The sequence below is a fragment of the Gossypium hirsutum genome, chromosome A12, assembly GCF_007990345.1.
Source record: "Gossypium hirsutum isolate 1008001.06 chromosome A12, Gossypium_hirsutum_v2.1, whole genome shotgun sequence".
NCBI lineage: Eukaryota > Viridiplantae > Streptophyta > Magnoliopsida > Malvales > Malvaceae > Gossypium > Gossypium hirsutum.
The window spans coordinates 81,490,498-81,503,759 of NC_053435.1; positions in this window are offsets into that span (position 1 = coordinate 81,490,498).

The window sequence follows — 13,262 nt, forward strand, 5'->3', positions numbered from 1 at the left end:
TCAGCTTTCACTTGCTGGCATGTCAGACATTTCCCTACAAACTCTTACTTTTCGTTTAAGTCCAGGCCACCAGTACAATTCTTGCAAGTCGTGATACAACTTATTCCCTCCAGGATGCATGGCACATAGTCCCCCATGAGCTTCCTTCAATATTGTCTGCCTTAAATCAGAGTCCCTCGGAACACAAATTCTTCCTCGGAAACATAGAACTCCATCACCATTTAAACTGAACTCAGAAGTTTCCCCTTCCTTAACTTGTTGAAAACGAGCAACCAAAGACTCATCTTCCAACTACTTTTCCTTAATCTGGTCTACCCAGGTTGGCCTTACTTGCAATTCAGCCAACAAACTGCCTTCATCATACAGACTCAAACGAGCAAACATTGCTCTCAGATCAGATACGGTTCTACGACTTAAAGCATCGGCTACTACATTAGCCTTGCCTGGGTGATACTCGATCGAACAGTTATAATCCTTAAGTAACTCAATCCATCTCCTTTGCCTAAGGTTCAGCTCCTTCTGAGTCAACAAATACTTAAGACTCTTATGGTCAGTGTACATAATACACTTTTCTCCGTACAAGTAATGTCTCCAAATCTTAAGTGCAAATATCACTACTGCCAACTCTAAATCATGAGTCGGATAGTTCCATTCATGAGGCTTAAGCTATCGTGATACATATGCAACCACCTTACCCTCTTGCATTAACACGCAGCCCAAACCCACGTGTGATGCGTCACTGTACACACTAAAATCCTTCCCAGACTCCGGCTGAATTAACACAGGTGCTTCAGTCAGAACTTTCTTCAACTTCTCAAAAGCTTCCTGCTGCTTCTTAGTCCATACAAACGGTACTCCTTTCCTTATGAGTTTTGTCAGAGGTACTGCCATCACAGAAAAACCTTCCACAAACCTTCTGTAGTATCCTGCCAACCCTAGGAAACTTCGAATTTTTTACACCGTCCTAGGTGGCTTCTACTCCAAAATTGCTTTAATCTTTCAAGGGTCCACCTTAATCCCTTCGGCAGAGACCACATGTCCTAAGAAGGTTATCTCCCTCAACCAAAATTCACACTTGCTGAACTTCGCAAAGAGTTCCTTCTCCCTTAACACTCGCAGCACTATACGGAGATGCTCATCATGTTTCGCTTCAGTTTCAGAATATACCAGTATATCATCAATGAAGACGACTACGAATCGATCCAAGAATGGTTGGAACACCCGATTCATTAAATCCATAAATGCTACAGGAGCGTTCGTCAGTCCAAATGGCATAACCAAAAACTCGTAATGACCATACCGAGTCCTGAATGTCGTCTTATGGATATCCGCCTCCTTGACCCTTAACTGATGATATCCAGATTGGAGGTTGATCTTAGAAAATACAGAAGCCCCTCTAAGCTAGTCAAAAAGATCGTCAATCCTTGGCAGTGTATACTTATTTTTAATCGTCAGTTTGTTCAACTGGCGATAATCAATGCACATCCGCATCGTACCATCATTCTTTTTCACGAATAGCACCGGTGCTCCCCACGGAGACACGCTTGGCCTAATGAAACCCCTATCCAAGAACTCTTGAATTTGAGCCTTTAACTCCACTAACTCCTTCGGTGCCATCCTATACGGTGCGATGGACACAGGCGCCGTTCCATGCAACAAATCTATTCCAAACTCAACTTCTCGGTTCGGAGGCAATCCTGGAAGCTCCTCCGAAAAACATCTTGGAACTCCTTTACGGTCCTCACCTTATCCACTGTCAGTCCCTCCTCTTTTGACTGACTTACAAATGCCAAATAGACCTCACAACCTTTTCGAATCCACTTTTCGGCCCTTAATGCCGGCACCATATTGGACAAATAATCCCTTCGCTCACCTATCACCATAACCTCCTCATCCTTTGTGGTCCTTAACACTATTTGTTTAGCAGCACAATCCAAGGTCGCCTTATGCTTAATAAGCCAGTCCATTCCCAAAATAAGATCAAACTCTCCGAACGGTAACTCCATCAGATCTCTAGGGAAAATCCTACCTTGAGTTTCTAAGGGTACATCCCTATACAATTTGTCTACCCTAATCGAGTGACCCAAAGGACTTAGTACAGATACCTCACTCACAATCTCCTCAAAGCAGTCCAAGTTGTCCATAATCCGTTCTGTGGCCTCCAACCAATATTCCGTCACATTCGGGGCTATACCAGACACGCCCCTAAAGATCTCCGCTCCGTTAGCCCGAAGTCGTTTAGAAATAGATCCCCGAACTCAATTGCCCGTACTTGCCCCGACAACCCTTTCCAAAACACGAAGCATTGCCTGTGACAGGGCATCATCCCCGGCACCACAGTCATGAGACTCTACCTCTGTTCCCGGTAGTACCGGTGCATCCACAGCGGGCATATGTCTCGAAGAAAAAGATCTCGCTCGAGCACTTCCTCGGCTCCGTCCACGGCCTCTTGTACTCATATCGTATTATCTTGATTACGAATTTTTATGCATCAATTAATATTCCAGTGTTTATTACAGATGTTTTATGAATCAGACAGTAGTTCAGAGTTTGTTTTCGCAGAATCGAAGTCTAGCTACAGTTTCAGTCTCTTATCAGATTTTTCTATGGTTTCACTATCATCCTATTTAGAGTGTCCTAGTAGGGTTTCAATACAGACAGATAATTCAGGAAAATATTCAGAAAAATTCAGAATAATTACAGACTTGAGCCGGAGATTAAGAATGCCACCTTCTAAAGATCTAAATTTTGAAAATCGAGTTTTTCGCATTCTTTATAAAATTTTCGCTTTCGAAAATCTTTGTTTTTGTAAACCCATTCCACAGCCGAGTTGTTGCAACCTAGGCTCTGATGCTACTAAATGTAGCACCCCAAACCCGGCCTAGACGTTATGGACGGATCCGACATGCCACATCGAAGCATTCAAAACATTTTCGATCCAGAAAGAAAACTTACTAAGTGTTTTAAAAGATGATTTCATTATAGGTTAAAGTGAATGGAAGCTGTGCACCAGGTAGGAAACCGGAAAAGAGGAGGTGAGTCTATCGGACTGCTTAAGTACCAAACTCCCTTCAGATCCAATCCTAGATATGCAAACCGCCATTGCCATACCTTAACGTCATGTATATTTCTAGGAAACCGATTTGATTAAGTCCTTTTTAGGAAAAGTGATTAATTTTGGAAAATATCTTCATTGCGGAAGCTTTGCTTGTTTTCGTGTTATTTTGAAATCAATTACTGTTTTTGAAAACGTGCCCTAAAGCTATCTAATTTCAACATTTAAAATATAAATATTACCTATCTTAATAAAACATATAAAAACCATCAAAAATAAATAAGCGGCCTTATTACATTTAAAAGCCCAAAACCTCAAACGTAATTAAAAGGATGTCCAGTTCACCAGAAGAAAATCAAACTTTCAGAACGGGTGGCCACTACGAATTCCCTCACAGCTCCAAGCCCACTATGGTTGGGGATTTCCTGCGTGGATGAAAATAAAAGGGGTGAGTTTGGGGAAACTCAGTGTGTAAGGAAAACCCATTCAAAGCCCAAGTCAGCTCAAGCCTATTGGGCCTAAGCCCATTCAGATAATAGTGGTACTGGACCAGAGCCCTTTTCAGATTACAATAAACTGGGCCTTAGCCCTTTATTCAGATAACAATATGGCCCATAGGCCCATTTCAAAATACATGCAACATCAATAACATATGCAAGCCCATTTGGGGAGATTACTCAACCCACCAACCACTACACTCCACCCGTACCAGCCATACACTCCATGTGGGGATAGCTCAACCCACCTAGTCCAACACTCCACAGTTGCAGCATTGCTGCTCAGTTAACAGTAAATTGAGGCAAAGCCTCCAGTACGTGGACAAACCACTTTTAGTACTTCCTCCGTCAATATCCCAATCCCATGCATCAGATAATAACAACATGACATGCAGTAAATAACAACAGTCAAACATGCATTTAAGTCAATTTAACCCTAGGGGTATTTTGGTAATTTATCTCCTAGGGGTAAAACTGTAAATTTTCCACTTTTAAAGGTATTTCAGTAATTTATCTATTTTAGGGTTTTTCATGCATATTCCTACCTTTCACATACTACAGAATCACGTACCAAGGGTTCTTACCGAATTGGGCTCATTGGCCCATCATTCCAATTTTAGCCCATTAAGCCCAAAAATATCGAGGGCACAGAAATCATGCACTTTGCAGTCCAAACATTGCAGCTTACCAAAAAGATTAATCGATTTACCTCACGAGCATTCGCACACTCGTAAATCTACAAAATACCGATTTTCGGCATTTCAGATTTTCGACTTTTGCCGATCTAGACTAAGAAAGAGGGTGTTAGTTACACACCTGTTTGCGACGATATGCTGACGAGATACACACACGAACTGCCTACAATTGGATTACTAACACATTAATCTAACTATTCAAATACGAACTACGTATTAACCCCTTACAATATTCGGCCAACCACACCTACAGATCAGAGTAAACTTATAAGAAATCAATAAGCAACTCATTAACAAATTTTTGTCAGTGTTTACCACATAATCATAATTTCACTGCAAGCTGTCTTCCTGAGCAACAGTCACTAAATCATTTATAACTGGAGCTACGAAACTCCAAATCAAGTGCCGTTAATTTTACTTGAAAATAGACTTATATATCTTCTATCCATAAAATTTTCAGAATTTTTGGTTTATCCAATCAATACCAGATTTTTCTCAAAGTTTCACATGTTTCACTGTTTGACTAATCTGACCACCCTTCATTACGAATCAAATTTCTCATTGTACAGAATTCAAAATATGTTCTCGTTTATTTCATTTGAAACTAGACTCATTAAGCTTTAATTACATAATTTATTCAGCTTCTAATTCATCTCTCACAATTTATGGTGATTTTCCAAAGTCACGTTACTGCTGCTGTCTCAAGCAGATTTATTACCAAATCACTCTTTCACACATACCTTGCATGCATGTTATTTAAACATGTATATCACCAATCAATCATCATATATCTATGATTTTACTTAAGTATAATCTCGATTTCATCATCTTAAAGCACAACATGTTAGCCGATTTTTCCCCTTAGCATCTAAGGCACATGCATGCTCATTTGTTTGGCTTAACTTCACCTATCTTCCATTTTTTATCAAAAGAATATGAAACAACAACCATTTCCTTCATTTTAATTCATGACTAAATGCTCACAACACAACTAAAAACCAAAATATGCTTTAAGAGTTAATGTAGAATCAAGAAGAACTCATGAACCTCAAAATAGAAGACAGGTACCATGAACTTACCTTCAATTTTCTTCCCCAAGTGACCGAACATTCAAGAGCTTTCTCCTCTCCTTTCTCTTCTCTAACTTTAGGCTATGATGAAAAAAGATGGACAAAACTTTGTTCTTTTCACCCCTTTTTCTTTTAATAAAATTTCATATTTTATCAATTTAATTCTTTAATACAAAAGACATGAAATGCCTATCATGGAACATTTACCTAAACCATTATCATGAAACATTTACCTAACCCATTATCATGGAATATTTACCTAATCCATTATCATGGAACATTTACCTAACCCATTATCAATTGGTACCATGAATTATGGATATCAAGTGCTCATATTGTCTACAACAACATGATGGTTGGCCACTTCATGTAAAATGGGAGGTTTGTCATGCAAATCCTCCTATTTTGCACTCCTATTTATTTGGCCACTTCAATTTAGCCTATAGCATTTTCAAACATTTTCACATAGGTTTTATTTCATAATTTCACTCACAAATGACAAAATCAAAGCATGAAATTTTGCCAACATTTACAGAATTCCCGAAAATTGGGGCGTTACAATGATAACCTTGTTCCATGATATGATGCACAAAGAAATTAAAGTTTATGTCGATGACAGGATCACCAAATCTCGAACAGAAAAGGAGCATGTACAAGTCTTGAGGAAATTATTCTTAAGGTTGAGGAAATTCCAGCTAAAGCTCAATCCAGCAAAATGTACCTTCGGGGCTAGGTCAGGAAAACTACTAAGATTCATAGGCAGTGAAAAGGGGATTGAGATTGACCTAGATAAAGTTAAGGCTATACAAGAACTACCTCCACCGCGCAGTAAAAAAGAAGTTCGAAGATTCTTAGGAAGACTAAATTACATTGCTCGGTTCATTTTACAACTAACCGAGAAATGCGACCCCATATTTTGTCTCCTTAAGAAACATAATCCAGGTGTTTGGGATGATGACTTCCAGAAGACTTTCGATAAGGTCAAACAATACCTGTCTAATGCCCCAGTGCTGACGCCACCTAGTCTAGATAAGCCGCTGATACTGTATTTAGTAGTATTTGAGAATTCTATGGGATCTGTGCTTGGCCAACACGATGAGTCAGGAAGGAAAGAAAGGGCGATATACTACCTCAGTAACAAGTTTACTGAGTGTGAAACAAAATACTCACCAATTGAGAAGCTGTGTTGCGCCTTAATCTGGACAATTCAAAGATTGAGACAGTACATGTTGTACCACACAACTTGGCTCATCTCGAAACTAGACCATCTAAAGTACATTATGGAGTCGACTTATTTGAATGGAAGGATGACCTGATGGCAAATTCTACTTTCCGAATTTGATATAGTCTATGTGAATCAAAAAGCTGTAAAAGGGAGTGCAATAGCATATTTTCTAGCTAGTAGAGCTCTAGAAGACTACGAGACTCTGAATTTTGATTTCCCAAATGAAGATCTAATGTACGTGGCAACCACTGAAGAATACTCTCAAGAAGGTCCTCCTTAGAAGCTAAATTTCGACGGAGCCTCAAATGCTGTAGGTAACAAAATCGGGGTAGTTCTAGTATCCCCAAATAGAGATCATTATCCCTTTACTAGTAAATTGGATTTTGATTGCACAAACAATATGACTGAATACGAAGCATGTATCATGGAAATTTGTGCAGCCATAAAACGCAAGTTCAAAGTGTAGGAGGTCTATGGAGATTCTACACTAGTGATATATCAACTCAAATGTGAATGAGAGACAAAATATCTCAAGTTGATCGATTATCGAAGGTTGGTCCTTGAATTAATTAAAGAGTTTGATAATATCACCTTCTTCTACCTCCCGGGAGAAGAAAATCAAATGGCTGACGCCCTAGCAACTTTAGCTCCCATCGTCAAGGTAAACAAACAAAAGGATGTGAAACTGATCCAAATGAGTATTTATGAGGCTCTGACTCATTGTTACAACATTGAAGAAAAAGAAGAAAATGATGATCACCCTTGGTACCATAATATATTGTGATACGTGAAGAATCGTGAATACCCTAAACAGGCAACTGAGAATGACAAAAGGACACTAAGGAGACTGGCCAGTGACTATGTCTTAGATGGGGATATCCTATATAAAAGGAAAAAGGATTTGGTGCTACTAAGATGTGTAGACGCTGTCAAGACCAAGAAAATCTTGGGAGAAGTCCATGAGGGTGTCTGTGGAACACATGCTAATGGTTTTACAATGGCCAGACAAATCATGAGATTTGGGTATTATTGGTCCACAATGGAAGGGGATTGCATCAGGTGCCAAGAAATGCCATAAGTGCCAAATTTCTGGAGACAAGATTCACGTACCTCCTTCGACTCTTCATGTTATGACTTCTCCATGGCCTTTCTCTATGTGGGGCATGGATGTCATTAGGCTGATTTCGCCAAAAGCTTCAAATGGGTATCGATTCATCTTTGTGGTCATCGACTACTTCACCAAGTGGGTAGAAGCCGCTTCATATGTCAATGTTACAAAGTCAACAGTCAGCAAATTCTTAAAGAAGAAAATCATATGTCGATATGGAATGCCAGAAAGGATCATATCTGACAATGCATTGAATTTGAGCAACATCACGATATCGGAAGTCTACAGTCAATTCAAGATCAGACACCACAACTCGTCACCGTATCGCACAAAAATGAACGGTGCAGTCAAGGCAACCAATAAAAACATTAAGAAGATCTTGGGGAAAATAACTGAGACTTATAAAGATTAACATGAGAAGTTACCATTGGCCCTCTATACTTATCGAACGTCTGTCAGGACCTCAACTGGGGCAACGCCTTTCTTATTTGTTTATGGAATAGAGGCAGTTTTTCCCATTGAAGTTGAGATTCCTTCTCTCCGGGTTTTGTCAGAATTAAAGTTGGATGAAGCAGAATGTATCAAATCCTAATATGATCAACTAAACTTGATCGAAGAGAAAAGCTTGAAAGCCATCCGTCATGGTCAGATGTACCAAAAGTGAATGATGCGAGCTTACAACAAAAAGGTTCATCCAAGAGAATTCCATAAATGAGACTTAGTATTGAAAAAGATCCTACCCTTACAAAAGGACTTTTGAGGGAAATGGATGCCAAATTGGGAAGGACCTTATGTGGTAAAGAAGACATTTTCTAGAGAAGCATTAATATTGACTGAAATGGATGGCAAGAACCTGCCTAATCTAGTGAATTCAGATTCGGTCAAGAAATACTTCACATAAAAAAAAAAGGAAAAAGGAGAGGCCAAGGCGAAAACCCGTAAAGGGCACCTTGAAACCAAAGAGGTTTTGAGTTGAAAACCCAGAAAAGTGCAACTCAAATTTTGATCGAAGATGGGGCATGTGGTAATCTTGTCTTCTTAGAAATAACATTGAGGAGAAACTTTACATCTTGGGGCATCAACAAAGTACTCTGGATCTTCTAGACACATATCAACCTCAAAAGGGTCATCGAGAAGTTAGAGTAGAGAAGCTTATGCTGCGATATCTGGGGCACCAACTTTCATTTTATCGGTTTTGTATTTTTAGCAAAATTTTCTATTTTGATTAATCCCATTCATTTCAAGCTTTGCTTTCGATAAATTTCAGTTGTAGCGACGTAAAAATTTTGCTTTGGTCGCTAGTTGAGGCGATTATTTGAAAAATTGAAAACTGACTTGCGATTTTATTAAAAAGGGGAGTCGCTACCGATCCTTTTTCCTAAGTGTGATTGGACACCTAATAAATCATTTTTTTTTTAAAAAATTATTTTTCAAACAAAAAAGGAGGCCCAGTTTAGGTCTACGTTTAAAAGCCAGAAAAAAATAGGGTTCGAGTGTCGGTTACACGCGATGAAGGTATTAGCACCCCCACGACGCCCAAAATTAGTATCTCATTAAACATGTGTTGTCTTAATTTTCAAAAATGCGAGTTCAATGTAACATTTAATCATGATCCAATCAACACACGAGAATTTTTATAATTTCGATTTCTTTTAAGAATGACGTTCCGTTTTTAACACAAGCCGATTGATATTCACTCAACATAGCGATGAAATTGATGACTTAATGTTAAATCGATGCGTTGCCTTATTTATTGAAATAAAAAAAGAATAAAAAGAAAAAGAAAACTAATATCGATGTTGAAATAAGATGTGATAATAATAAAAAGTAAAGAATATACAAAGCAAATAATATATAAAACATTAACGATGTATATGTGATAATAATAGTCATAAAACAATAGTAGTGCATATGGTATTAAACATGATAATAATAGTAATAATGCAAATATGAAATAGTAGTGAACATATATATATAAAACATATAATACTAGATTAAAAAAATATATATACAATATATATTGAAAACAGTAATAATAATAAAAAACTAATAATAACGATATATGAATATATACATATATGTATTAAAATATATACGTAATAATAGGAGTAAAAGATATATACATAATATTAAAAATATGTACATAATATAGCGTTAAAAATACATACATAATATAGTTCTTAAAAAATATATACATAAGATAATATGTAAAAAAATGTAATATAGTATTAGAAACATATACATGACATATATAAAAATACAATATTAAAAAGATATATATACGTAATATATAAAAATGTATACATAATATAGTATTAAAATATTTACATAGTATATACATATTAGAAATAAAAAACGACTATTAATAATACTACATAAATATATACATATATATATTAAAAATAAATACATAATAATATTAAAAGTATGTACATAAAATATATACATATGATATAGTTATTGAAAATATGCACATAATACATGTAAAAAAAATATACATAATATAGTATTAAAAGTATAGTATTAAAAAAACATGATGTATACATCTAAGAAATAATAATAATGTTAAAAACAAATATTAATAATATATACATAAATATATACAATAATAATAATCATAAAAATAATATAAATAATATGTACATGAAAAATAATAATATAATAATGATAATAAAAAACAAAAAAAGACAATATGATATAATAATAACGTAAGGAAAATAAAGTAATAAATAATAATATATTAAAAATAACTAATTTAATAATAAAGAAATGAAAGTAAACAAAAAGGACTAAAATTGAACTAAAGAACGAGTTTTGGGGCCAATTTTAAAAAGAAATAAAGGGAAAGGGACTAAAATACAATACGCGCGTAATCTGAGAGGGCCAAAACAGAAAATATTCCTTCCCCTCAAAACACAACTCATCAGCGGGGACTAAATTGAAAAGTGCGACGAATTTCGGGGCAAAATTGAAATACGGATAAAATTTAATTGCAAAATCACTAAAAAGTAGAAGGGCTAAATGCACAAATAGGCCCTCAGATGAAAACACGCGGATCCTGAGGTTTGAACGGGTCGGCTCAAAACGACGTCATTTTGAGGGGCTATAAAAGGCCTAATTTCTTTAAAAAAAATGCATTTATACATTTGAAAGAAAAAGAAAAGAAAGAGAGGGAGAGGATGGGCGATTTCCAGCCACAGGGCCGGTCATCGTTCGGTGGTCGGACCGTCTGCGACACCGTACACAGTGGCCAGAAGAGGTAAATTTTTTTTCAAATATATATATATTTGTATATGTTTATGAGTAGGAAGAAAAAAAAAGAAATCGGTTAGAAATAAAAAAATCACCTTTGTTTCCGATTTTGATTTTTTATTTTCTGATTCTCTGATTTTGGGTTCGTTCTTCTGATTTTGGTAATACTCTATCACTGTTTTTTGTGTTCTTAAAAATAGAATATATGTATTTTTCAATTACCAAAAATCTCCCCTTACAAAATGTTTAGATCTGGCTTTTATAGCCTTTACAAGTTCTTTTTCTACTATTTTCTGTCCTTTCTCTTTTTTGTCTTGCAGGTGCAACTTGCTGAAGTTCGATGGCTGACATGGGCGGTTTTGAGGTGACCGGTGGTGCAGGTGGTCAGTGGGTAGTTGGCCAAAAGATGGCTAGGGTTTCAGCTTTTCTGAAACCCTAGTTTGACTAATGGACTAATTGGGCTTGGGCTAGGTAGTTAGGTTTTTGGGCCTTTGGGATTTGAATTGGGTTAAATTTGGGTTTGGTCTTGGGTTTATTTGTATGGGTTTAATTTTAGTTGTAATGGTTTATTTTTGTAAAAGGCCCGGGCTAATTTGGGCTTTTACAGCTGCCCCTCTTTACTTATTGTCGTGCAACGAGAATAGAGCAAAACTTTCAAGGAAGACCAAATTTGTCCGGTCTTGCTGAGTTTTGACTTGCTTTGGTGCTCCTCTTGCTCAGGTAGTCTCTTTCCAGTCCACCGCATCTTGTAGCTTTGGTTTAATCCACTGTAACTTCAAAGAGATAGAAACTTATATTTTCAATCTACTTGCATCTTCAGGGATATAAGATTCGTCGTGATCTGCTCTTTTGCAACTTCAGAGAATGTAAGATCTACAACTTCAATCCGCTCTTCTACCGCTTCAGTGAGATAAGGTTTGTGGTCTTTTCTTCTGCGACTTCAGAAAGGTAAGATCTGATATCCTCGATCAGCTCCACTGCAACTTGAGGAAGATAAGACTTGCAACTTCAACCTGCTTCACTGCAACTTCAAGGAGACAAAATCTGTGTCTTCGATTAACTCCAATCTTTATCCTCGGCATGTGACCCGAGGCTCAACTCACCTCTAGCAATATGAGCTGATTTTTGAAACATAAATTGAAAAACGGAAATTGAAAAAACCTCAGCGTGTCTCGAGGCTCAACTCACCTCTCGCAATATGAGTTGATTTTTGAAACATAAATTGAAAATACCTCAGCGTGTCCCGAGGCTCAACTCACTTCTCGTAATATGAGTTGATTTTGACGAACAGAAATTGAAAAATAGAAATTGAAAATACCTCAGCATGTGAGCCAGGGCTTAACTCACCTCTCGTAATATGAGTTGATTTTTTGATGAACAGAAATTAAAATTACCTCAGCGTGTCCTGAGGCTCAACTCACCTCTCCCAATATGAGTTGATTTTTGAAAGACAGAAATTGAAAGTACCTCAACGTGTTCTGAGGCTCAACTCACCTCTCGCAATATGAGTTGATTTTTGAAACAGAAATAGAAACATCAGAATACCAAAACATGCCATCTGGTGGAACTCAGGTGTCTTTTCCTTTGATTCAGTACAACTATCATCACATCCTCTTGCTCTACTGGAGTACCTGTATATGTCATGCATGATGTTATCATGATATGCACATGTTTGTCTTAAATGCCTTTATGCCTACATGATTATGCTATGCGCCTTAGGCATGTTTGTCGTATGTCCTTTTTTGTCACGATTTTTGTGATGATCTACATTCATTGCTTCAGCTCTTGACTTTCTCTTTAGGCCCTGTACCCGTCCTCAAGCTTCACGAGTAATCTACGTTTCTCAGATATCACTCTTTTGCCCCTGGTTGAAATTTGTCCTTACTTTGAGACTCTTGTACTTATCGAATTCTTATCTGGGTAATGCTCAACATTTCTTTTGTCTAGAGTATGTCATTTCACTATTTATCATTTAAATAAACCACATAATGAGATGCATGAAAATGGTCAGGTAGGTACAAAAGGGATACCTCCATTTATTTATTTCAAAGGTGACAAACAAAGAAAGTTAACCAAGAATAGTAAAAAATGTAATAAAAAGAAAGGGGATCGCATTCAACGGATACAAATGCTTAGATTTTCAACGCATGAACTCTTCCATGTTTCTTAATCAAGAATCTTTTCAAACATGGCTCCTTGCGTAGAAGATCTCGAGTTTTCAGAAAAGCTTCAAATAATGTAGTCTCGCTGTTTGACCCACCGTTCAAAACGCCTTGCTTTTCAAGCCCAGTGTTTGCTTCATTAGAACGCCCTTTCTGGTTTTCATCCTAATCTTTTGTGTTAATCGAGACGTCCTTTTT